This window comes from Lissotriton helveticus, chromosome 2_1, assembly GCF_964261635.1.
Source record: "Lissotriton helveticus chromosome 2_1, aLisHel1.1, whole genome shotgun sequence".
Classification (NCBI taxonomy): Eukaryota; Metazoa; Chordata; class Amphibia; order Caudata; family Salamandridae; genus Lissotriton; species Lissotriton helveticus.
In genome coordinates this window covers 2,074,006,582-2,074,030,050 of record NC_136059.1, presented here as the reverse complement: position 1 = coordinate 2,074,030,050, position 23,469 = coordinate 2,074,006,582, and the positions used below count along the sequence as shown (strand labels likewise).

At 45.0% G+C, this 23,469-nt stretch overlaps 1 protein-coding gene across 2 annotated transcripts in view; it reads right to left on the bottom strand.

Annotated features, from left to right (window-relative positions):
* Positions 1–23,469, bottom strand: part of LOC144819045 (uncharacterized) — a 444,234-nt gene that overhangs the window by 343,130 nt on the left and 77,635 nt on the right. The window lies entirely within an intron of this gene.

The window sequence follows — 23,469 nt, the reverse complement described above, 5'->3', positions numbered from 1 at the left end:
CAGTGCTGACACAAATGCATTGGAAGACCTGTGGCTTATTTTTCTGCTACACTTGACCCTGTAGCTGCAGGACTGCCCTGATGCCTTTAAGCAGCAGCGGCAGTAGGTGTTAGCATAGAACGATGCAAAAGTATTGCCATGGATCATCCCCTTATCGTATTAGACTCAACTCCTAACCAATAGTCAATTGACTTAGTATGAGCGGATTATTCTTGCTGCTGAAAACATTTCCGTTAGAAGATGTGCTACTTTGAATCCAGCCACCCTTTTACCTTAACCTGAAATTGAAGGTGATGATAGAGAAGTAGAGCATGACTGTCCTGATGTCCCTGGACTATGCACCATGAGCTACTGATTGAGACTGATCTCATACTTTCTGTTGATGGGTCCTGCCTGAGAGACGATGGTGAAACCCTATAAGCTGCCTATACAGTCTGTACAGTAACTGGAGTAGTCGAAGACCTCTGGCTTCAAGGAGTATATTATGCGCAAGTGGCTGAATTGATTGCTCTTACTAGAGCTTGCTGTGTTTCTGAACAGCTAGAAGGGACAATTTTCGCTGATGTCACTATGGCTTTAGTGTTGCTCATGACTTCGGTCAGTTATGGTCACAAAGGGGATTCATGCTGTTGTTGAGATTCCCCCATACGTGCCGGTGCACGTCATGAGATTGTTGGAGGCATTGCAATTGCCTATCAAAATTGCACTTGTTTAGTGTTCGGCTAATCAGTGCAGCAATGGCTATGTGACAGTTGGCAACTGATATGCTGATGAGGTTGAGCGAAATAGTGTGCTCCTTAAAACAGAACACTTAATGGTGAAAACGTAGATTGAATTTGAAGATGAGAGTAATTGCAACCTTTTGTTAACAACAGCTAAAACTTGGGAGGGAGTGAAAAGGTTATAGGAGGAAGTACCAGAGGCAGGACAACAGAGTCAGGTCAAAGCAGGTGGTGTCAAAAGAGATGATGACATTTGGGTTTCAAAAGATGGAAGACCAGTATCGGGCAGAAAGCTTGCTGGCTCCGATGGCTAGATATTTTCATGGTCTCGCACATGTTGGGAGGGATGTAATGGTCAGATTGTTTCTGCAGAACTTGTTTAATCCCCAATTTAGATTGATGGCAAAAGGACTGTGTCACAGGTGCTATGTTTGCCAACAGATGAACGTAGGGATAAGAACCACAGTAACACTGAGCCACAAAGGAAATATCAGGAAGGCCATTCAAAAATATGTCGTTGGACTTTTGAGATGCATGGTGCCTCAATGTCTCTGAAATGACCTGATGCTTTGGACATTGTGTTAATGAGTCTTCACAGCATTCCTGATTGGAATACAGAACTGTCTTCCCATGACGATATAGGTAAGGTGGCTGGGGATGATGGCACACACACCACAGTAATTATAATTAATTACAGTTTATTTGTGTGTGAATGTCCATAAATGTTTGGTGCTGCTAGGAAGAGGAAAAGTCACTGAGTCTTTCTCTGGTGGACCATCACATTTTCAGACTTATGATCGTGATTGGTCATGAGAAACACTCAAGCACGAGGTGCCTTATGGGTCAATGACCAACGTGACAGGATCTTGATAATGTAGGTGCTCCTCCCTAAAGTATGATTACATTTGCATTGATAGTTCTGATGAAGTCTGCTGAAACTGAGTCAGCAATAGACTAAACACGTGTCGGCGAGGTCAAACTGGACTAATGGATATTCAATAATGAATACATGTTGAAACCCCAACCTCAACTGTTGATTTCCTGAGCGCTCTGAGAATCCTTTCTTGCATTTGGAACTGTCCCTCCATGTAATCATCATGGGCAGAGTATTGAGACTGCCAGTAGTGCCTGCAAATTCACGTAGGAACATTAAAGAGGAGATGATTCTTGATTATGATGATAATGTATCAACAATACCCTAAAGTGTCCAGGCACTAACCTTAGAACAAACAGATTCGGCTCAAGTAGATTAAGCGTTATAGCAGAATGGTCAAGTTTTCAGACGGTTTCTAAATTTTAGCAGATCCCTCTCTTTCTTGACTGAGGTTGGTAGAGTGCCATAGTTTAGCTGTTGAATTGGTGAAAATCTTATCAACCCACCTGGACCTTATTCTAGGGACGGTACGTTTCTAGAGCTCAGCTGACCTAAGGAGTCTTGCTGGGACGCAAGGTGTAAAATGCTTAGCCAGTTGCATTGGCACCAGATTGTTCAATGATTTGAAAGAAATGCAGAGAAATTTGAACTGGATCTGTTTTGCTACGGCAACCAGTGGAGATGCAATACGCCCTAGGTCGCAGAGTTAGATTTAGAAATACCTAGGAGTACTCTTGCTGCAGAATTTTTAACAATCTCAGTGTTTGAATACTAAGTTTTGAGGCGCTGGTAAGCAAAGCATTACAGTAATCCATTCTCGATGATATCTATACGGATTCCACAGTTTTCCTTAGCTCCAAAGGAATAAAGGGGAGTATTTTCTTGAGCATTTTAAGAATAAAGAAGCAGATCTGTTTCACCAAGCTGCCTTCTTCCCTCCAATCTGCTTCATCTGGGTTGGTTTGAGCGCCAAGATACTCCTTGGAGTGAAAGGAGCGCTATATAAGTGTCCATTACATTTACATTTACAGACAGAAGTGGTGGAGTTGATCTGTGCTTCAAAAGAAAGCTTGGTATCTACGATGTCGCCTAGATTTTTGGCTTTTAGGCACTGGCGTGGGTAAAGGGCCAAGTTGAACAGGCCACCAGCTGTCTGTTCATATAGAAGGGTTGTTGCCAAATATAAGGACCTCGGTCTTGGGGGAATTAAGTTTCAGACAATTGTCTGTCATCCAGTTAACAATGTGTATCATACAGTCATGACATGTGGTGGCTGTAGAGCTGGATAGGCTTCTCACAGAGACAATTATCTGAGTATCGTCTGTGTACGATACAAAAGCCGTAGCTTTTTTATCAATTTGGCCAGAGGAGGTAAGTACAGATTAAAAAGCATTGGGCTCAGGGAAGATCCCTGAGGAACACCACAAGATAGTGTGAACGAGGGTGACACGTAGTTACCAAGCGCAACCAGCTGAGTCTGCTCAGACAGAAAGGAGAGGGAGTATGGAAGGAAACTGAAGATTCCGGTCTGAGTGACAGTGAAGATGGACAAACTGCACTCAGGAGATCAAAGAAAGAGAGTGAGTACCTGTCAGAGGTACACATCTCCAAATGGATATACTTTGCAAAAAATGACACTGAGAAAGAATTTTGGGTTTTGGTGCAATTCCAGTTGAACCTCCACGAACCAATGCTTGTGGCTGAACTGCATATTGAATTTGCTTTCCCTTTGAATAGACAGGATTTGTCATTGGCATGATCTCTAAACTGAACTTTGTTCTGTGCTTTCATTAGAGACAAGGTAATGAACTTTGTTAAAAAGAATTAAGAAGATTCACTAGGCCAGAGGCTGCAAAATTAGCGTAAGAGTGGCAGTTAGATGAAGACGGGTTAGGGAAGACTCACAAAGGCTTTGTAAATAAACTAATAATAAGATATATGGACTTTGTTTTGTCATATGCATAAGTAGAAACATACAAAAGAAATCCGTTGGCTGCTATTTTCTGCCAAACGGTCTGAGTCTAGAGAAGTAATGGAAAGTAGAAAAAGTAATAGAGGTAGGCTTATATTAGGTGTATCATTAGCTCTAACAGTAGGACTGATTGTTTTGCTTCTAGGATTACATTTACCCACACTTCCTAATTCAGGTGAGATTAGATCTAGAACTACCCCTAGAACATCAGTTCATCCTGATAATAGCTTGCATACATTTGATTCAAGAAACTGCAAGTAGATTTATTGAAAGGAGATTTTTCCTCAAACGTTTATTTTAAGTTGCTTTATGAGTACATTGACACAATGGATGGAAAGGACTGCTATGTTTGTTTGCAGTTACCTGCAATCCGCTGCAGATGGTATCAACTACCATCAAATTCCACTTACATATTGTGTTATATGTAGTCTATTAATGAGCCTTTTGTATGGAAAGGGTCATTTCCAGTATTATTTTTACATTATGACTTGGTGCTTTCTGAAGTTCCTTTGTTTAAACATTTGAAATGGCACCCCAAGGCTAAAGTGATGGAAACAGCTGATAGCTTCTTTAAAATCATTGTAACGTTATATATCCTGCCTATGCCCATAGGAACAATTTAACTTGCATCCTAAGGGATAATGAAAGACATTTCTAGATTCCGCGGAATACAACTTCCCCAAGTGGTGGGTCATTTTAAAAGTAATAACTGGGTTGCATGTAATACAACTTCAACAAAAACCTTTGAGATCAATGGGAAGAGCTTTCAGATTAAAACCTTTTCCAATTGCAATACCAACGATGTTATTTATTGCATCAAGTGCCCATGTGATTTTCCATACGTTGGTAAAACCACTCAAACAATACGAAAACACATTTTACAACACCAATCAAGAATCCGTTGTAAAATAGAACATGCTTCATTAGTTATACATTACAAATAAAAGGTTCATTTTGAGGAAGAAATGCTATGGTGGGTCATAGATGTGGTCAAGACATCAATAGGATCATCTAACAAGGATCGCATATTGACTATCAAAGAATACCGTTGGATTTGTAATATTGATATTGTACAGAATGGGTTAAATGTGGCAGTTGAATGGCAACCACTTGTACAAACTCATGTTACACTCTTCATTATCTGATATCTTCCTTTTTGATCATTGCATATCCTGTATAACAACTATGTACTGTGGAATCAATTCATGTCGATATTAGATCTAAGATGCACGTGTACTATCATAATATCGAGACAGGTATATGTAATTATTAATATATGTCCTGTCTTCGAACAGATTGCATGTTACTTAAGTTACAGATACTTCTATTTTCTTTTCAAAACAATCTTATCACATTTCAATTCCTGTAACTTTTACTCCTGGCTTGTTTTCTATATATCTTTCAATTCTAACAGGTTCAGCCAAGGTCCTCTGATAATATCTTCTTCCGTTGTTCTATCTACTACTTGATATGGTAAGAATGGTCGCTCCTCTAGAATTGTGGGATCAAGTCCATCTATTAATGGACCGAAATAACTTTTTGATCACATCTCGTAAAACTTGCGCAACAGTATGACACAGCTTAGTTTATTTTGAAGATGTTTTTTTTTTTTTTTAATAAAAATATTTTTATAAAAAAAAAATTCTTTGCTATTCAATAGTTCTAGAAATGACAGATATGGTCCCTGCAATATAGTGGATCTAGTTTAAGCTTTGAATCTTCTTCCTAATTTTGATTATCTTTAAATGAGAACTCCAGTCATTCTTTTAAAATATAAAACGGAAATCATTACTTTTTTAAAATGTAATTGTTGGTGCTTTCTACATCTGAGATGTTTTTGAGAAATACATCTCTCTATTTATGCACCACACTCCAAAATGGCGAACATTTACACTCCTATTTTGAGTATGTTTTCCAATACCTCACACAGTGGAAACTTTGGTGCATGATTGAATCCCGATTTACCGTTATTGCGAACGTTCTATTGACATCATGGAGTCTGAAAAACAAGTGATTTCTATTTTTATTGTTAATCAGCAATGTCCGATAAATGTTATCCACAATTGTTGAAGTCTTGGTCACTCCTTTATTCACCACATTTACGTACCAACAAAATATAAATTCAATAGTTACGAATCTGTGTACAGTTCGTTTGATAACTTCAACAACCTCTTTTTGCTCTAAACGCTCTCAATATTCATAATATTAAATCAATGATATGTAGTCCAATATGGAGCACATGTTTACCCTTGTCGGACATAGTAATTCGCTTTTGTGTGATTCAAATACGCCGGGAATGGACTTCTTCAATGGCTTTCCAATTTGTTTCGATCTTCCATCACAACCGTATCACAGATGCTGCGGCGTTCACCTAACAAGTAAGTTCGTCGAGCAACTCCTGCCAATCTATTTGGTACAATGTGGAATGTCACTTCCACCAGAAGCTGAATGTCTTTCTGTTGTTTCTTCAAAAGAACTATGAAAGCATCTTCAATTGTGTACCCACAAACGTAGATTTGGGCAATGTTTTTTTCGATAATCAGGCTGGAACATGGAAATATTGTAATGTATACCCATTTCCCAGTGTCGACCGTTGAGCAATGCTAGTGCAATGCACTAATTTTAGACTATAATTACATCCATGGTCACTCACGGATCGTATAATCAACTGCCTCTTCCACCAACTGTTATTCTCTGCGATAATGAGTTACAAATAGGATGCAGAGCTCTGGGACATATGTTGCGTTGCACAATGCCCTTAGTGAGAGGACGACTAAATTGAATAATAGAGTTACCTTCTGTTTAACATTTTTTCTCAGCACCTCACAGGCAATGTTAACAGTTAGCAGTGCCTGTGATATAAAATATGGGGTGTAGCACACACCCCATTGCACAAATCAGTTACATTAGATACAGGTCCCCTAAATCGACGTGTCAAATTTTCAATATAGTATTACACGCAATGTCTTGCAATTAGTGCTATCAACATTAACATTCTGGTCTCCGCCAAAAAGACACTCACTTGAGACTGATTGACCTAAGGTCACATGAAATCTTCTGCACGGGCTTGTTATTTAGCCTCATGATGATGACTTCTAAAAAAACAGACACATTATTAGTCACTGTGTCTCTTGTTTTATAATATTTGTCTGTGTGCTGCATCCATAAATATTAGAAAACATTGCTCCCTCATTCACTATCCTTTCAGAAATCCTGTAATTAATCTCTACGTTATCTTTTTATGTGTTTAGGAAATGTATTCTTCCACTTTGCGTTGAGAGGGTAATTGATTTACCACCAATGTAAGTACCACCTTCTATACATGCTATACTTTATTCTCAGCAGTGACACTCGATATATGATATGTAATTAAAATGTTATCCGGTGCAGGCTTCAATCAGCAAACTAAAGACTTCTCCCACAAACATTTGAGATTTTCTCTTAATTATTCAATCAGTGAGTTGTACATCTTTCTGCACTGGGACTAACGGGTGTACTTTACTTCTTAGATGTAGAAGCATACACAGCTATTGATATACTACTATTTTTTACTTCTTCTTAAACTATGGATATAAAGTCTATACTCTTGCACGGTTATTAAAATAAAATTACTTTCACCTTCCAGGGTGTTTTACTAACTGAGTACTAAAATGAGAAAGCAACGACCGAGTTAGGCTCATTATTGTTATTGTTTTAGAGGGGTCAAGAAATTCCACATGATCCACCTTTGTCCTGAACATGGTCTCACTGATTTGATGTAATAGAGATCGAAACATCAATGCCTAATCCATTCTTCTTTCTTTAATTATTGGTAATTTAATTGACTTGAGTTCTGAATCCGATGAATAGGACAGACTTACGGTGAAGATGGTTTTTATACACTGAGAACCAGGATATTTTTGTATGTCTTCTATATATGTTCCCTGTTATGTTTTGATTGTTATTTCTGAAGCGTTTTTTCTCCTGTCATTGGAATATAAAATGTATTCTTTTTTTTATACAGCCGGTTGTGGAAATTGATTTCCTTATTGATTCTCTCAGAATTGTTTTAAGGCATTGCAATAGGTGTCATTAGATGTAACTAGATTTAAGATAAAGTCATTTTGAGCCATAATTTTTGAATTAATCCCTTGTAGGCATCTTTACCCTCTAACTTTTAACTTTTAGAAAGTGATAACTTCTATGTGTTTATAACTCTTTGTGCTTTGCAGCCTGTCTCCAATCCATGTCTAGTGTAGAGTGACAGCTGGGCTTTGTGCATACTTTCCAGACAGCCATCACACAGGAAGGGTTGGGTGTAACGGGGTTGCATCTGCATTCATCTGCATACTGAATGCTCTTCCTGGGCTGGGAGAGAAGGATTTGGCGCACACTTACATTTGTATAGGTTGCGCCCTGCCCTCACACCAAGGGCTTGTTTACCCCCTACTTATGTTTGGAGCCAGTACTGGGATTGAATGGGGTTGCTGTGCACTTCTAAAAGCTCTTTTGAAGTTACCTCCACATCAAAAACATTTTGTGTACAGGCTTAGACCCTATGTTTTTAGAAACTTCATGGGACTTGTAACCCTGCCGCCATCTTGGGGGAAGTGGAGGGTTGACGCTCCAGTTGCCCGGCCCCTCCCCCCTCTCTCCATCTAGAAATGGCCGTCATCACTCGGCCGTGCAGCCGACTAGCGCAGCAGGCGAGCCCGTCTGCGCTCGTCCGCGATCAAGACGCGACCGGGGCCGGTCCCCCTGCTCGTTTGATTTGCGATACGACTGGGGTATATAGTAGGGCGGAGTTGCTTGCATTGAGACCTATGCAATGACATGGGGGTCCTTTGCTCTCATTGAATTCCTGGAGCTCAGATTTTGCCTGCAAAGATTGTGAATTCAATCTTGTCAATTATGAGTTAAGGGGGAATTACTCTCACATTCGGAGCTTTGTAGTTCCTAGAGGAGCTGGATCATCTATGTCCCTTAGAGCGGCATTGATCAACTGTAGATCGCTATCCAGACATGCCATTGACATCTGGCAGTCTCTTCAGGACAACAAATGGGAGCTTCTTTTCCTTACGGAAACCTGGATGAATGAAACTACTAACCCTGCCATCACATTAGCCATCCCCGATGGCTATAACATCATCTGTGCCAATCGATCTAATGGCAAACAAGGAGGTGGGATAGCACTCATTCATAAATCTGACTGGCCAGTTATAATCCCCTCGTATGAGCAAATTGACAACATTGAGGGATTGCTTTTTTGTATTAAGCTATCCGCATCTATTTCTTGCTCAGGACTCTTGATCTATCGCCCTCCTGGTTCCAGTATTACTCATCTGCCGGCCCTGGCGGATTATATTATTCAGGCCAGTACCCGTTATGCTAATTGTACAGCCTTAGAAGATTTCAATCTGCATGTGGATGATGAGACTAGTTCTCACAGTAAATGTTTTCTATCGACACTCGCAGCATGTAGTCTGAATCAATTGGTGGAGTGGCCCACGCACAAAGAAGGTCACACTCTTGACCTAATTTGTACTAATCTTGCTAATATCCTGGTCACCAACTCCACGCCGGTGATTTGGTCAGACCACTTTCTTATCTCCTTCACGATCAAGTTACCTCATTCAGATAGGCCTACCATAATTCCTAAGACCTCAGGTAGAAACTGAAGTCGCATTACTCTGGAATCGCTCCAAAAACATTTTAAAAACTCGCAGCCCTATCAGGCTCCAGACTTGAATTCTCGTATTACCAACCTAGATAACTGGTTAGGCCAGGCAATGGAATCACTTGCCCCACTGAAGCCCATTAAAACCTATATGTCAGAACCATCAGCCCCATGGTATTCTGATGCCGTTCATCAGGAAAAATCATTGTGTAAAGCTTTCGAACGAATCTGGTGGCAAAAGTACTCAATTGAGAGCAAATCCATTTATAGAGCTGCCTTAAAGGAGTATCGCAGATCAATTGTGGAACACAAAAGGGACTACCTGGCCAATAGAATTAATAAAGCCAATAATGGGGCCAGAGAGATCTTCAATATTGTCAGATCTTTTACGGACCCTCAAGCAATGAATAGGAGTCTGCCAGCCACCCAGTCTTTCTGTAATAAACTCTCTGATTATTTAGAGGAAAAAATAGAAACTATATATGCCTCCTTCCCCACTACTAGCAGTCCCAAACAGAGGGAGGAAGAAGATACTCTGACCTTGTTATCTCCCGTCCTTTTAGAGTTTGAAGACGCATCAGAAGAAGTCACTCTTGCTGAATTCAGAAATGTAAATCCGGATCACCTAATGATCCTTGGCCGGCTAAGTAATATAAGGAATTAGCAACACTTCTTAATCCCTTCCTCAATTCCATCTGGAACAATTCCTTGAAAACTGGAACGTTTCCTGACAAATGGAAACATGCCTCCCTGATACCTATTCTTAAGAAACCTAATGCAGACCCGGACAATCCAAGTAATTATAGACCAATTTCCCTTCTGCTTTCTGCTTCTGATTTCAAGGTCTTGGAAAAACTGGCTCATTCCCAACTTGCCAATTATATAGAAGCCAATGGACTCCTGCATGAGACTCAGCACGGCTTCCGGTCTGGTCACAGCACGGAGTCGGCACTGATTGAAATGGCTGACTCTGTGAGATGGACACTGGATCAGGGATCGAGGGCGGTGTTGGTGCTGCTTGATCTTTCAGCAGCATTCAACACCGACACTCATAAGATCCTGCTGAAAAGACTGGCTACTCTCGGAATAGGGGGTACTGTGCTGAAGTGGATCGCTTCTTTTTTATCAGAACGCACTCAGCAGGTTTATACTCCCCCTTATACATCCCTTGCCAGACCACTTAAGTGGGGAGTTCCTCAGGGCACCTCCTTAAGCCCGCTCCTCTTTAATGTCTATTTCACCCTGTTGGCTGAAATGATTGCTCAGGCTGGAGTTAAAACCACTTCCTATGCAGGTGATATCTAGCTCCTTTTTACCTTCAAAGAGCCCACTGCCAAGGATTCGATCTAATGAAAACATGCCTCAGGAACATATCAAGATGGATGGACTCTAATTCCCTTAAGCTTAATGCGGGGAAAACAGAGGTTCTGTTTTTTAACACACCATCCCCATTGTCATCCAATTTGTGGTGGCCGGACGACTTGAGTCAAGCCCCTGTACCAAAAGACTCAGTACAGAACCTCGGGGTTCGCTGGGATAACCAGCTTACCTTCGAAGACCAGGTGCAAACGGTAGCAGGATCCTGTTTTGCAAAGATCAGAACAATAAAAAGACTTATTACCTATCTGCCCACTGACTGTCGAAAAACAGTGGTTCAGGCTCTGATAACCTCCCATCTCGATTACGCCAATGCACTGTATGTAGGCATTACGGCCGGTCTGTGCAACAGACTTCAGACGGTCCAGAATGCGGCAGCTTGTTTGGTGGAGGGTATTCCTCCCAGACATCATATTACCCCGCATCTCCGTAAATTGCACTGGCTGCCCATAAGTAAAAGATGTCAATTTAAAGCCATGACATTGGCCTACAGGGCTACGCAGGGCAAAGGTCCGGTTTATCTTAAAAATTGCCTACGTCCTTATCATAATGCCAGATCATTGCGCTCAAACTCCCAGTTTCTCCTAGTCACTCCTAGGTTTAAGAGAACCCGAAAGGGAGGGAAAACTTTTGAAGTTTGCGCCTCTCAGCAATGGAATAAGCTGCCTTTGTCCCTCCGAGCCTGTCAATCTGAATCTCTATTCCGTAAGGCCCTGAATACCCATCTTTTTGATCTATTACCTGTCTTATATTTGCCCACTGCTTCCAGATTCATTAGCGCCGGGACGCCCCGTTGGGGGAGCTGCGCGCTTTACAAAATACACAAATAAATAAATACCCAGATGTTGCTGTCTCTACATACTACATCCTTGCCAGAGCACTTCCAGGAGGAACTACCATAGGATTTAAATTGCTTGTAATGCTGACCTACCGCCTGTTGAGCTAAGAGAAAGACTGCCACTTTGCTAAAAAGACCCTTGCGTTGACCTGCCTGTGCCCTACTTTTGGTGCCCCCAGTGTTCTACAGGGGCACGCCTCACCTCCCTGTTCTTGTGAGGGGTTCAGGAGGACTCCTTGAAGGCTTCCAGCATGTCCCTCAGACTCCCGACCTTCGAGCGTGGTGAGAGCAGTTGGGGAGACTGGTCTCTACTAACTTCAGCGTGCCGTGCCATGTTCTGTTTGAAAGCAGAAGACATTGTCAGGCGCTGTGGAACCAGCAGAGTAACGGGTAGCAAGTGTTGCTGACAATTTGCAAGAGCGGAGTGTATAAAGCACCCTACCGTGTCCAACAGTCCAGCCTGTATTGCTGGCATACCTGCGAGGCAAGTGCGGGGCCCAGCACTAGTGGGAGAGAAGGATAAGTTACTTACCTGTAATCCTAGTTCTCTTCCAGGGGTATCCTCATCAAAGTCATAAGCACTGAATATTCTCGCCCATGTGCGGGACCCCGGAAACAATATAAAAAAATATATATGTAAAAAACACATATCTCGCTCCACATATATGTACGTACATATATTATTTTTCTCACACCAATGCAGCTCCAAAACTGAGGCTAAAACAATGTAAACACATGTACATGTACTGCAATTAGTAAGGAAACAAAAAACACATTAGGTCAAATATCCCTTGAACTTTGTGTTTTAATGAGTAAAACCACTCATAAATCCTGAAAATTGCTTATAAATAGACATTGTTAGCCCTCAGGCTGCATTGTAAAACAATAGCATAGAAAATGAAACCATTTTCAACAAAAACCGGCACCGTGCCTTTAAGGCAGCCATGACCCCAGGCTTCCCATCATGCCTCAGGGGTGACAGTTAGGTCAGTTGTTCTTTGCATAACCCTGAAGACAGGGCTCAACCATAAGATTGTAATAGTACCAACTCTCATTTACCTGGGGAGGCGGGTGGGTTGCTTATGACTTTGATGAGGATACCCCTGGAAGAGAACTAGGATTACAGGTAAGTAACTTATCCTTCTCTTCCAGGGGATCCTCATCAATAGTCATAAGCACTCAATAGAATAGCAAGCCCATCAACCACCTGCAGGTAAATGAGAAGTACATGACCCAACCAAATTATAACAGCCAATAACTCAGCTGTTAAACAGATTCCTCAGGGAGGCCTGGCCCACCTGGGTATCTGCTCTCGTGTCAGAATCTAGACAGTAATGTCTGGTAAATGTATGGACAGACCTCCAGGTCGCCGCCTTACAAATCTCAGACATGGGCACATTATGCAGGTAAGCCGCCGTGGCAGCTCTACCTATAGTGGAATGCGCTTTAGGGTAAACCCCAGAGGTTTTTGCGCCAATTGGTAAGCAAGTTTGATACACGAAACGATCCATCTGGAAATGGAACGTTTCGATGCTGCATGACCAGTTCTGATCGATCTATAGTTAATAAATAACTGATCAGAATGCCGAATAGACTTGGACCTGTCCAGATAGAACTTTAAAACCCTCTTCAGGTCCAAAAAGTGTAAAGCCCTCTCAGCTGGAGTAGAGGGATTGGGAAAAAAGTGGGCAGAGAGATCGACTGATTGACATGAAAATCTGACACCACTTTCGGCAGGAAAGAAGGGTGCGTTCTCAGCACTACTCTATTCAAATGAAACACTGTATATGGTTCCTTGGTACAGAGAGCCTTAATCTCGCTCACCCTACGGGCGGACGTAATCGCTACCAAAAAAGCAGCTTTCCAGGAAATATGCTGCAAAGTAGCTTTATGAATGGGCTCAAATGGAGGACCCATCAACTTTGATAGTACTAGGTTCAGCTCCCAGGGGGGAGAAGGAGGATGTAAGGAGGGTACACCTTTTTCAGACCCTGCAGGAAATCATTTACCGCTGGCAACTGGAAAAAAGAGGTTTGTGAAGGTGATCGCCTATAAGCAGTTATAGAGGCTACATGCACCTTAATGGAATTAAACTTCAAACCTGCTTCAGCCAAGTACAACAAGTAGGGAAGAACTGTTTCTTCCTGACCCTTCACCGGATTATGACCATTCTGCATGCACCACATATAGAACCTCTTCCACTTGCATTCGTAAGAGTGTCTTGTGGAAGGACGTCGTGCTTCTTTCAGAATGGACATGCAGTCGTGTGGCAGTCCTAGATGGCCGTACTGAATGACCTCAGGAGCCATGCTGCCAAGTTCAGTGACGGAAGGTTGGGATGGTGAATCCTCCCGTTCATCTTCGATAACAGGTCCGGCCTGCATGGAAGCCTCTAGTGAGGAGACACTGACAGGTGATGTAGGTCCGTCTACCACCATTGTCTCGGCCAGTCGGGGCAATCAGGATCATTGTTGTGCACGAGTAGTTCAGTTTGCTCACCACCTTCGGGATCAGCGGAAGGGGTGGAAAGGCATACACAAATTCCCCTGACCAGTCGATCAAAAGAGCATTCCCTCTCGTTCCTGGTCGGTAGAACCTTGAGGCGAAGCTTGGGCATTTGCTGTTTACGTCGTCCGCGAAGAGGTCTATGGAAGGACGACCCCAAGATTGGAAAATGTCTTCTAGCACTTCGTCGTTGAGAACCCAGTCCTCTTCGTCTTCGAAGTGCCGACTTAATGCGTCCGCCCTCACGTTCTGCTCTCCTGGGAGGTGGACTGCTTGAACAGACAACTTGCGAGCCAGAAGCCAATGCCAGATGCACTGAGCTTCCAGTGATAGAGTCCTTGAGCGTGTTCCTCCCCGCTTGTTCAAATAGTACATTGTGTTGGTGTTGTCCATTTGTACTAGAACCATTTCCTCCTGAAGCGAGGGAAGGAACGCTTTGAGAGCCAGGTGGACTGCTCTCAATTCCAGCAAGTTGATGTGGTAGGTGCTTTCTTTGGACGACCACAGACCCTGCACTTGGAGAGGCCCCATGTGCGCCCCCCAGCCTTGTAAAGACGCGTCTGTGATGATCGTTTGCGCAGGAGGAGGTTGATGGAAGAGCACTCCCACCTGCATGTTCTGCTTCTTTCAGACCCCCCAGGATATAGCGGCATGAATTAGCAAATTTAGCGGCACAAAAATGGAAATTTAGCGGCACAAATATGGAAATTTAGCGGCAATTTTGCGGCATTTTATGTGGCCATTTTTCCTACAACAAACACAGATATCTTCGTTTTTTTAGTTATTTAACAACATGAAGCTATGTATATTTGGTTTCTTTTCAATGTAGACACTTTGGGGCAGATTTACAAGCCCCTTGGGCTGCTTTTACGCCGCCGTTGCGTCACTTTTGTGACGCAGCGGCGGCGCAAAAGATGCATCATGGTGCGGGGTATTTACAACGTGACGCATCTCCCAGATGCGTCACGTTGCAAAGCCCTGCGCCAGAAGAGGGGTACCATTGCAGGTCAGTTTGTGTCTTGCAATAGCCTTAGAGCTTGGTGCCACTGTACCTGCTGCACTAATGATGGCTATACCTATCGCCCCTTTACAGTGTATTTTGAACACGACCTGATATCCCACCGGATGCCCGTTCGACAGACCTAAACACTAGAGAAAGAGCAGTCAAAACCGCCAAGTGGTCACTTGTTAAACAGTAGCGAACTGCATGTTGGTACTTGTAGTTTCGTTGCAAAATGTCAGCCTGCAAATCGTCTCCGATTTAAAAGCGGGGACTGGTTGAAGTTGACACCCATGACATGCGGCTACTTGACGCCCGTGTTAAATTTCTCGCCTCTAGGATTTTTCCCATGGCTCACTCCCAGGGGGAAATGGTCTGCAATAGGTGAGCTCAACCCTCTGACTTCATCCCTTGTCTAGCGCGCCTCTGCAGATACCCCGTCCCGTGTGCGCCTCAGCTCTCTCGGATGAGTGGTTCAGTCTGTTTAACTTGAGGGACAGACATCTCTGCACGGCGCTCCGTCTCCAAGCCCGCGAATAGGGTGACCAACTGGCATTGGTGCAAATTCAGGACGGTGAGTGTAAAAATTCAGGACAAAGGGTCAAAATTCAGGACACAAAATCAGAACAGGAGGTCAAAATTCAGGACAAAACTTCAAGACAATAGGTACGTTTTACAGACACATCAGAGGTCGCGCAATAGTATATAAGTAAGCCCAGCCATTTCCAAACATATTCAACCGTTTGCAAACCTATCCATCATGTATCCTTCCATCTATCATTTCACTCATCCATCCCTTCATCCATCCCCTCATCCATCCTTTCACTCATCTCCATTATCCATCCACCCTTTTACCCTATCCATCTGTACACTTATCCATCCACTCTTCATCCCATCCATCCATTCACTCATCCATTCAGCCATTTACCCTTTCACCAATCCAGCCATCCTTTCACTTACTAATCCTTCCACCCATCCACTATTTTAGTCATCCATCCATCCTCCCTTTCTCTCTCCATCGACCCTTTCACTTAGCCATTCTTCCTTCCATCCATCCTTTCACCCACCCATCATCCATCCATCCATCCATCTGTCCTTCCCCTCATCATCCATCCTTCCCCTCATCACCCATCCATCCTTTTCCCTCATCATCCATCAAACCTTCTACCCACCCACTCTTCATCCATCCATCCTTCCCCTCATCATCCATCCATCTATCCATCCTTTCACCCACCCCCTCATCATCCATCCATCCATCCTTTCACCCACCCCCTCATCATCCATCCATTCCCTCATCATCCATCCATCCTTTCACCCACCCCCTCATCATCCATCCATCCGCTGTGGAGCCAGAGAACCAGGTCAGCAGAGCCGCTGTGGAGCCAGAGAACCAGGTTAACAGAGCTGCACTGGCGCCAGAGTCACAAGGTCATAGTTCAAGCGCTGTCCTCCCAAGTGGGTTTGTAAAGCTGCCAGGTGGAAGAAGCACATATACAACTGGAACAGCTGAGCAGGGGCACTTTCACACTTCTGTGCAACAGCTATCTTTGTTTGACTTAGTAGTTTGTTGAGTAGCTTTGGTGAACGGTGTATGTAGTCAGAATATCTTTCCCCTCCCTTAACCTCTTTTACAAATTTGATTTGCATTGCAGTACTAATGTATCCTGTAACTGTAGTAGCTAGCGTTCTGATAGCTCACCGTGCCTAATTGAAACCAGTAATATGATCTATGAAATCTGCTATTCACCAAAAGACTTACAGAACAGTTGTGAAAATTGTCATGGTCCGATACTCAGTTAAATATAATTATAGTTCCTCTAGCATAGCAGATGTAGCAGTTTCAAAATCTGACATTTTTAATCCACATTCACAGGCCAAAAACAAAATTTAGCTAACCTCTCGATTGGGCATCCACATTGTAATTAGCACAGCAAAACAATTCTATGTATGAAATGTTAGCTTATTCTCCAGAAGGAAGAATTGTATGAGCTGACGAAGGTGCGGAGTGCAACTGCACACAAGGAACCCACCTGAAGTCAGCTGGAGCTCCACGCCACCCAAAGCTCCACGCACACTTCTAGAACAATTCAGAAGACCAAATTCCTTGCAAGTAAGAGCAAACTAAAGTAATTGTCAGACCCCATTCGGGTGCACGAGCAGAGGGCAGACGGGCTACTGCCACCAACTGGGGTGATTACGGTAATTAGGCAAACACAAAGAGATGTACGGAGCACTGAAGCTTTTCAGCCACTCGCCCCCAGTCACGGCGGAGACAGACACACCCTCCTTTCCATTGGCTCACGGCAAAATGGCGGATTTCGCGGGCGTTTGTGCAAATATCGCGGCATTTGCACGGATCGGCCGATTTCGCGATTTTTTTGCAAATCGCGAAATCGCGATAAGCTGGAGGGTCTGTTCTTTGTCCACCACTGGATGGAAGATCGAGCTACCTCAGACAAAGTGATCTGATCGTCCCAGCGATCTGATTGCTGGTCCCATTTGTCCTCCAGATCCTGCCGAAGAGGACGCATCCGAAGTCTGGCGTTCGGTACTAAGAAGATGCATGAAGCCATCGACCCTAAGAGGGAGGCTATCTTTCGCACTTTCTGAGTCCTGTTGCGAAGAACTTGCTGGCACTTGAGCGTTATCGAATACTGTCTCTCCTCCGAAGGAAACACTTTTCCTACCTCGGAGTCTAGCAGAGCTCCTAGGAAGTGAATCTTCTGAGTGGGTTGGGAGACAGATTTGCTGTAGTTGACATGCAGGCCTAGACGCTGACAGAGTTCTATGCATGTCTGGAATTGATTCCTTACGTTGTCTGGAGAAGGACCTTTCAACAGCCAATCGTCTAGGTATGGGTATACGAAGACCCCCCTGCGGCGTAGAGCTGCCGCTACCACTGCGACACACTTCGTGAACACCCTGGGGGCCGACTTCAACCCAAACGGTAGGACTTTGAACTGGAAGTGGTAGGCCCCCACCCGGAATCGAAGGAATCTCCTGTGATCAGGCCGTACCGGGACATGAAAGTATGCATCTTGAAGGTCCAGCGAACACATCCAATCCCCCTTTCTGAGATGTGGATATATTTGGTGAAGCGCCAACATACGAAATTTTTCTTTTTTGACATGTAGATTGAGTGTTCTCAAGTCCAGAATGGGCCTGTATTCCGCCTTTTGGCCCTTTTTTCTGACCAGAAAATACCTCGAATAGACTCCTTTCCCCCTTTGAGCCACCGGCACCCTCTCGATGGCTGACTTTTCGAGGAGTGTCGCTACTTCCTTCTTTAGCATTTGTAGCTGGTGGCTTGACGTTGGCATCGGAGGAACGAGTGGAGGTAAACGATGAAAACGAAGACAGTACCCATTCTGCAGCGTAGACAACACCCATTGATATTTTGTAATGGCCTGCCACTCTGTACTGTGTTGTGCAATGCTTCCCCCCACTGGAGTGGACAACGGCGCTGGGGGAAGTGAAGACTCATTGCTTCTGCTGAGGCTTATTGAAGCTGTTGCCTTGGCGTTGATTCCCGTTTCCTTTAGAATTGCGCTTGCCTTTATATTGCAATTTCTGTTGGCCTTGCTGGTTCTGACCCTTCTGCCAGTGAGGGGTTTGAACCCTCTGCTTCGAAGAGCCCTTGTTGTCAGAACGGAATTTCTTCCGGAATTCCTTTTTCTTTTCAAGCCCCACGGCTGTAAGGGTGTCTAACTCCGTCTTCATCCGTTGCATCTCCTCATCAGCACTCGCCCCAAAGAGAGATGTGCCCGAAAAAGGAAGGTTTAGTATTCTGGCTTGAGTCTCGGGTTTCAATGCTGTTAGGCGCAACCACGAGGATCTCCTCGCTGTGATCCCATGCGCATAACCATGCGCAGCCAGAATAGCTCCATCTGCCGCCGCCCCTATAATCTGATTGGAGACTTGACTGCCCTCCATCAGAATCTCCTCAAAATCCTTTCTATCCTCCTGAGGCAGTTTAGTAGAAAACCTCTCAATCGAGTCCCACAGAGATCTATCATATCTGCCCAGTAGAGCTTCCACATTGGAGACCTTGAGGAAAGAGGCTGAGGTGTTACACACTCTTCTCCCCCATAAGTCTTGTAACTTGCTGTCCTTATCCGGCGGTACCGTGGATGAGGAGGCTACCGCATTGGATTTTTTAGCCGCCGCAATGATTACCGAATCTGGAGGTGGGTCGGACTTGAGGAACAGAGGATCCTCTTCGGGAGAACGATATTTCTTGAGAATCCTCGCTGGGACTGACTTCACTGTAGCCGGAGTCAGGAAGACTTCATTCACCGGATCCATGATACCCGGGACCAACGGCAATAAAGGTTTGGGTGCCGCTCTGTGCTGCAGGGTTTCAAAGAGGACCGTCGTTTTGACCTGCGGAGCGGTCATAGGCACTCCTAGCTTCAGGGCTCCCCTGCCCAAGATGTCTTGGAACGAGAAAATATCCTCCGTTGGAGATATTCTCGAGTGTGGGCTGTCTGTTAGGGTCGGAGAGTAATTCCTGTGAGAACGGGTCCGATGAACTTGAGGAGCTATGAGTCCGCCTGGACCTAGATCTTCTCCTACTTGAGCGCGTTCTAGAACGAGATCGATCTCTGTGGCTAGATCTTCTCTTACTTGAGTGCACTCTAGACCGAGACCGTTCTTTGCGGCGGGAGGTTTGATCTCGATACGCCCTCAACCGATCCGCCGTCTCCTTGTCCTTGGCCCAGTGGTGAAGAGGTCTATACCACCTTGGGGAAAGACGAACAGTAGGAGATTTCTGGGTGCGATCCTTCACTGGCGAACATGCGCGTGGAGGAGGTTGATCCGCTTGATCCTGCTGCGACTTTGCAGGGGAATTGGACCTCTCCCTATCCGAAGAGCTGATTTCCCCATTCGAGGATCTGCCACTTCGAGATGCCGTGGAGGATGAGGACAGGCTCACCAGTGACCGTCTAGAGGAAGACCTCGACCGACCTCTCTCCTCCGAGACCCTTCTCCTTTTGACGGGAGGATCCTGTATCGGTGATTGTTCCACCTCCGCAGCCGATGCTGATCCTGGGGAACCCAGTTGAGACCTTAGGGCTTGAGACTGGTCCAATGACTCACTCTCCATCTCTTGCACCACCAGCTTCAAAGGCGACCTCTCCTGTATTCTTGTAGGAGAGACTATCGCTGAATGCGAGCCGTCCCGCTCCCTGGATCTCCGCAGATCCGTCGACGGCGGCTGCTTCGACGACGAACGCCGATCAGCTAGACGCTCTCTCGACGTCGACCGTGATGTCCTCGACGCCGATCTTTCCTTCGACCTAGAGCGTCTCGCCGTTTAAGGATGCCTGCTCGATGACGACGGAGGCTGCTTCGACGCTGACCGCCGATGTTCTGGCGGCGACGGATGGTGCCTCGACGCCGAATGCCGCTGATCTGACTGCAACGGAGGCTGCCTCGACGTCGAACGCCATTGACTAGGCGTCGACGTGGGCTGCTTCGACGTCAATCGACGATGTGTCGGCAGAGGCTACCTCGACGTCGAACGACCACGACCAGTCGACGTCAGAGGTTGTCTCGACGCCGAACGCCAGTGGTCAGGCGTCGACGGAGAATGCTTCGATGTCACAGCATGACGATGCTGCTTCGATGTCAGTTGGCTCGCCGTCGAGCTCTTCCGCTTCAACGGCGATCCACCCCTCGACGCTGTCTGTAGCGGAGGTTACTAGATTTTCGACGCTGAAGAAGTCTTCTTCGTCGCCGTCGACTGATTCTTCGACGCTGATCCCGACGCCGAAGGTGAACAAGTCGGGACTTCTTTCGACGTCGACCGCGTCTTCCGACTTTTCTGCTTCTTGGGAGATCTTCCTCTCTCGGAAAAGTTCTGGATGATAAAACCTGGCAGTGTTCACAGGTTTTCGAAGAATGAGAGTCTGGTAGGCACAGGATACACGCTGAATGAGTGTCAGTCTTGGCCATCTTCCTTTCACCCCTGAGGCATGATGGAAAGCCTGGGGTCATGGCTGCCTTAAAGGCACGGTGCCAGTTTTTGTTGAAAATGGTTTCATTTTCTATGCTATTATTTTACAATGCAGCCTGAGGGCTAACAATGTCTATTTATAAGCAATTTTCAGGATTTATGAGTGGTTTTACTCATTAAAACACAAAGTTCAAGGGATATTTGACCTAATGTGTTTTTGTTTCCTTACTAATTGCAGTACATGTGCATGTGTTTACATTGTTTTAGCCTCAGTTTTGGAGCTGCATTGGTGTGAGAAAAATAATATATGTACGTACATATATGTGGAGCGAGATATATGTGTTTTTTACATATATATATTTTTATATTGTTTCAAGGTCCCGCACATGGGCGGGAATATTCAGTGCTTATGACTTTGATGAGGATACCCCTGGAAGAGAAACACCAGCATTGTTTTACCAGGGACACGGCAGAGGAGACGTCGCCAGCCCTCCGTCGGGATAGACGCCGATCTGCTGCTTTTGCTGGTGGAACCCTGGTAGCATAGCCAAGGAGCGGTACGACCAGCTCCTTGATAGTCACTAATGCTCTAGCAAGGCTGCGTGGGCCGCTCCCTACCTGCCACAAACCGGACAGAATTTTAGAGAGCCGTACCGAAGCACAACTCCATTCCTATCAATGCAGGCCCCGTAAGCGAGGCCCACTGACATATCCTAGTGGGTGTGCTGCGGGAAGGACACGTGCAGCCGCCCCCTCACAGTCCTGTACACGGGGGAACCAGTGTGTGCTTCCCCTCCCCAGTTGGGAGACATACCTTGGTGGCACTGGTTTTCATAGGTGGCAATCCCAGGGTGAGCCCTCGACAGAAGCCCCCTGGTAGGAAGATTACCACATTGAGGAATCTGCTGAGGATTACCAAATTACTTGTAGTAGGTGTGCAGGTGTTTCTGTGGCCTACAGTGGGCTTTTTTTTCTCAGAGGGGCTCACAGTATTTACCACATAATCTGTAATAGAAGCAGAGGTGAGCTATATCTATGTGATGACTGCCTTCATGGTTTGGGGATTTATGGGTTTTCCATTCATGAGTGTTACTGCTTGCATTCCATGACCAAGTCTTCGGTACGGTTACAGATGTACTGATTGATGCTGACTTTCTCCCCAGCAAAACCTAACAGCTGCAGCTCATTTCCTGATGTTAAGGTATATGTCGGTTTTGCTGTGCCTTGTCAGGATAATGAGTATTATTTCAGGATTTGCATTTGTTTGCGCAGTGATGGTGTTTTCATGACGTGTGCAACATACAAATCTTTATCTTATTGCATTAGCTCTGATGGTTTGGCAATTGCCTAGTTGGCAAAGCGATTATTGGTTTATGTGGTCTATGTTTATACGCAATACAGAACCATATTTTCATATATTACTGTGTGGAGTCTCTTTTGTGGTGTATTTATTGTGTTACTGGTGTGTGTGTGTGTGTGTGTGTTGCGCAAATGCTTTACACATCGCCTCTGGGATAAGCCGGACTGCTCTGCCAAGCCATCATGGGGGTGAGCAGGGGTTATTTTGGTTGTGTTACTCCCTTGCCCTGACTCGAGTGGTGGGTTCGGCTAGGCTTAGGTGCATACCCTAGCCAACCAGAAACCCCATTTCTAACACTACCCATCACCATAACTCACGTTGTGTGATGTATTCTGCTCTTGGTAGCCAGTCTTCTTTTCTTTTGCTAATGGGTGTTGTGTTCAGTATGGCGGAAAATGTGAGTTACCGCAAATTTCAGTGGTTTTGTGATTCTGAGCCGGAACCATAACTCTGGTATTAACTGATTTTTTTTTTCTTTTTCTTAAGAATACAATTTTTTCCTTCCACCCTTGCTGCAGGCAGCCAACCCAGGCTGCGCACAGAGATTGTCCATGTCCAGCAGTTGGATGCAACAGGGCCAAGTTTGCATTCACGCTGTTGTATAGTATTTTAGGACCCTAGTGTAATTTTCCCGTTTCATGCCCTTATATAGGTATAAAATGCCATATCCTTATATAGGCATAGAAATCATAACCATATTAATGCTTAAGTAGTCCTAATACGGCTTGGCTACTTCCACTAGTTCCGAAAATCTACAACGATTTCTTGGAAAAACCAGCCTTCAGCAGTCAGGGACTTCCCCCTGCATGAGTATTGATTTATCCAAGAACTCATGGAGTTTTCAAAGAACTAAGTCTTTGAGGACGTTATTATGTCCAACCTTACGTCAAACTCGGCACCTTCGGGGGAGGAGCCAAGCTCGCGTCCGCGATGGCCGCGTTTTAGCTCGGCTCCGTTCGCTTTCCTGCCTGGAACGTCTATCCTGTGTCTTATCCTGCCCCGGGAAGTATTCTTTGGTAGACTATGGAACTACGACATTTCGCTGGCACTTACCGTCTGATCCGCCTGTTCCTAGGTGCCGCGGATCCTGAGCTGCGCCCTTGTTCGCTTCAGGGCCTCCGGAGCGGGCGGGCCTGAAACTCCTCGGCGGCGCCTGGGCGGGGCGGAGCGCTGTAGCCGACCCTTGGTGGCGGTGTGGGCTCGGTC